The following is a 4,630-nucleotide window of genomic DNA, read 5'->3' on the forward strand; positions in this document are numbered from 1 at the left end:
ATTATAATAAACCTTAAGTGAATTAATAAAACATAACTATATTTCATTGTAAAATGCAGTTATTATAAAACTAAAATGAAAATGATAATCCTATTATAAAATACAATACTATAATTAATATTACAATTTAATTATATATTTATAATATTATATTTTCACAACTATATACTTATAATATTAATGATAATATTTTATAACTACACAATTATTAAAAACTAGTTATTTAATAAAATAATCATTATAATATACAGTAATATTTAAAAACAGTATAATGAATATTACATTTAAATCATATAATAAAATATAATTATTATATATTCATGTTTAAATGCTAATGTTTATTTAATTATATATGGTTATTATTAATATAATTATAAAATACAACTGTTACTCAGTACTAATTATATTTTAATACCAATAATAAAAAATGTAAATCCAATTTATCATCCACTTTATATTATGAAAGACTCAAAAAAGTAATTCTAATATTATAAAAAGGATATGATTTGAGGCATCATTTATATCTGTAGCACGAATGCTTTCCATCGTTTAGTGAGATGATTTAGACACAGTAGCTCAGTAACCCGCTGCTTAATTAGGGCTGACTAACAGAAAAGCCTTCATTACGTCTGAAACGACCGAGCGGTAATTAGTCAGATGTGACCGTGTCAGTAGCTGGAGATCTGTGCTAAATGCGTCATATTATGACTATGATTGAGCAGGATTCCCGCTCCGCCGGAGTCACCAACACCAGGATGAGGAAAAACCCTGCAGTGATTTAAAGGAGAAGTCCACTTCCAGAATAAACATTTCCTGATCATTTACTCACCCCCTTGTCATCCAAGATGGTCATGTCTTTCTTTCTTCAGTCGCAAAGAAATTAGGTTTTTTTGAGGAAAGCATTCTAGGATTCTTCTCCATATAGTGGACTTCAGTGGTGCTCAACGGATTGAAGGTTAAAAATGCAGTTTCAAAGAGCTCTACACGATCCCAGCCGAGGAATAAGGGTCTTATCTAGCAAAACAAAAAATTAATATTTATACTAGGGCTGTCAGTCGATTCAAATGTTTGATCTAATTAATTACATGATATGTCGATTAATTAATCTAAATGAATCGCAAATTAAATTTGGCTGTGAAATTACCAACAGAAGATTATTTAAAGGTCCCCTGAAATGCTTAGAAACACGCAGTGTTACTCTATGTGTTGACGTCATTTGAACTGAAAGAGGAAGACAGGGCGGGACATATCAAGCAGCCCCGCCCCTTTTTAAAATAGCCAATAGCGTTCGTTTATATCACAGCTTGGGCTAGAGCCATTGAGTTCCATAAAGCCGCATTTGACAGCCACAATCTCATCCATATTGCTATAAAATATAGCATTCTGTGTAGAATTCAAATAGCTCCGATACATTTTGTGGTCTGCGCCGACTCGTGCATGTGATCCGCTCCGTGCTATCGTGTCTCTGGACCAGAACAGAGTGTGTGTGTGTGTGTGTGCGGTGCGGTGGTTAGCGTGACACGGTGCCAAACCAGACTTCTTTTTTTCCTCAATGGAAACCATATTTACACTGTTTGAATCGTTCCCTGTCCTCTATATAGTGCACTACGTGCCATTCACTGTACAGAAAATACTAATTCTGTGGACAAGTGACCGATTTCAGCCGCGGCTTCAGCGTCTATTTTATAGTGTAGGGGGCGGGCGCTTCGGATTCTAGAGAGCATTTGATTGGACAGAAAGTTTGATGAGAAGCTGAAGTACAATGTGACGTCAAAAAAATCGTTGAGCCGTTTTGGCGGAAGTGACGAACTGCAAGCTTTGAATGCTTATATCTTCTAAATCTGCCTTATAGATAACCTTAAGACTAAGATATTGATACTAACACCCACAAAACTTTAATTTTGATTTCATGGGGACTTTAAGGACATTATTGTTTTAAATGAGCAAGTATCAAGTAGACATTACAAATAGTAGCTTTAGAAATAAATATTTTATTTGATTAAAAAAATTAAAAAAATTATTTGTAAAAAAAAAAATTACACAAACATTTAGGCTATAATGGCCTAACATAAACTATGGAACATAAAAGAAGATAATTTGAGAAACATCTCAGTATTTTTTGTTCATACAGTGAAAGTCTAAAACAGCTTAGTTGCCAACAGTCTTCTTTTTCTTTTTCTTTTTTTTAATGAAACAATGTTCTAAATAAGAAACTTAAACTGCCAGCAGGTGGCGGTAAATGTCTTTATACGTTCATTCATTCATTCGTTCGTTCGTTAATTCATTCAGTCGTTCGTTCATTCATTCGTTCGTTCATTAATTTGTTCATTTGTTCGTTCATTCATTCAGTCATTCGTTCATCCATTCATTCGTTCAAACAGCTGATTCATTCAGGAATGAAGTAAACAGCTCAGTTTATGATTAGGCTATTCATTGAATCATTTGATTTGTTCAAAACGCGGATTCATTCAGAAACTAAACCCCGATGTTCTGCTCACAGATGTGCATAACAGTTCTGCGGCGGCTTTAAAGGTAATATTTTCCTCTGCAAAATTGAGCAATACAGACAATATTTTGTTAAAAAAAAAACACAATATTAACTACTTATTTACTGAACTGTTACATAAAGTCATATTTAAACGCGTGATATTCGTGACAAAACAGCATTCGTGTGATATTGCTCTTGCTGCTCATATGGTATTGCTTATCATATGATATAAATATGAGACAAAAACTCGTACAGGAGCATTTTTTGCCCCTGTATCTTGAATTTTAGGGCATAACTGCATTTATAGAGTTGTTGTCTTGCATCATATCTGTCATCAGTCAACTGTATGAAATGTAAGGTTTTGATGTACAGGTCTGGGGGCGGGGCCAGTGCGTTAAAATATTTTAATTGCGTAATTTTTTCATAACTAATTAATTAACGCATTAAACTGTCAGCCCTAATTTATACACTTTTTAACCACAAACGTTGGGCTTGCTCTAGCTCTGCGATGCATGTCTTCACACATTACGCAATCCTGTTGGAAAGGTTAGTTCTTTGTCTTTGTACTTAGTTTAAAAACTCCATCTCATTTTCTCCTCCAACTTTAAAATCATCCGACATCGTTGTTTTACCTTTTTCGTAAAGGGCATTTGACTTTTTTTGCATGTTTAACTTTGTACTTTCACCTACGTCAGGCGTGACCTTTCCAACATCACCTAATAATAGGGCTGCCTTCGACTAAAGATTTTTCTGGTCGACTAGTCGTTCATTTTTAAGCATTAGTCGACTAATCCCACATTTATTAATAAACCATTTAAATCATTACAATGAGCCTTTAATAGCCGACATATCCTATAAGCGCTCAAGCGCATGCATAACCTTGCCACAGCGCACCGCAGAAGTAATGATTAATATGAATGTGTCAGGGAAAAACAGTAAGGAGGCTGCATTAATATTTTTAAAATGTATTGATACACTAGTGCTTTTTTCTTTTTCGGTTTAAGAGATGAAGTCGGCGACACCGACTCGTCATCTCCGTCTGTATGCATGTTTCATACGGATTACATAATCTAAGAATATTTGTTTTTCATTTGAATTGGTTCATTTGAAAGCAGACATTTCACTTTTTATAGATTGCCTATATTTTTTTTCATGACTTTAAGGCAAAGATATACACAGAGTTTCGCGCTCAAGTTCACAGAGACCGAGACGGCAGAAAGCGCATCCTGTTTTCTTTCATTATTCTACAAAAGCGCAATGTTTTGTTGTTATTGTGAGTGCACACAAATAAACGTAGAGTCTTAACAGATTCAAACGATTTTTTATCTGTATGATCAAAAATGAGGGAGTATTTTAAGAGCAAGTGAGCGCTACTGTTCAGCTGCCACACTCCGCAGACACTTCAATAGCGCACATTTCTCTAGGTTAACATTAGATTGAGTGGCCATGTAAAGTTGCTAATACATACTAATTTCAGCTGATAAGTTATATTTGAGGTCGATGAATGACCCAGCAAAGGATGAACACCCTGTGTTATAAACAGTGGCGTGTAAAACTAGTCCTGTATATTTAGTTCACCCCAAAATGGGCCAGTAGTATTTGCATATTGTCACTTAACTTCTGCTGCTTGACTTCACGGAGTAATGATCATTATGAAATTAAAATGAGCCACAGAAGAGGACCAGATTTTGCATTAAGTAATGCATTAAAAAAACTAGACTGCAGCAATTAACATTTTGTCAGAATCTCTAGTACATTACATGCTATTTTGTTTAGTTGTCTGTTCATAGGAGAATCATGATCTCTATTTGAAAAAGAAAAAAAAAATCGTGACTATCAATTTATCCAGAATTGATCCCCACCTCCTTTTTAGTATAAATAAGCACCAGTCAAGCTGCGATATCAAATAGGACCACAGGGAGATGCCAAAAGCCCACTAAACCTGCTGTCTTGATCTTACTGTAACGGATCCATTCAGAATAACTAAACCAGCGCATAATCTAAAACACCTTCAGTCACCATCCAGTATAGAACTCATGCTTTTAAACCAAATACACGCTGAAAATAATAATTTACTGACATCTGGACTCCACTCTCCACAATCTCTGATGAAATTGGTTGGGTTTACTTTGTATTAGAGCG

General features: G+C 34.6%; 1 protein-coding gene across 1 annotated transcript in view; it reads right to left on the minus strand.

The window, feature by feature from the left end:
• Positions 1-4,630, minus strand: part of LOC107704216 (hyccin-like) — a 57,145-nt gene that overhangs the window by 1,495 nt on the left and 51,020 nt on the right. The gene's annotated exons all lie outside the window — the stretch shown is intronic.

This window comes from Sinocyclocheilus anshuiensis, unplaced genomic scaffold (genome assembly GCF_001515605.1).
Source record: "Sinocyclocheilus anshuiensis isolate Anshui unplaced genomic scaffold, SAMN03320099.WGS_v1.1 scaffold1590, whole genome shotgun sequence".
NCBI classification, from domain to species: Eukaryota; Metazoa; Chordata; class Actinopteri; order Cypriniformes; family Cyprinidae; genus Sinocyclocheilus; species Sinocyclocheilus anshuiensis.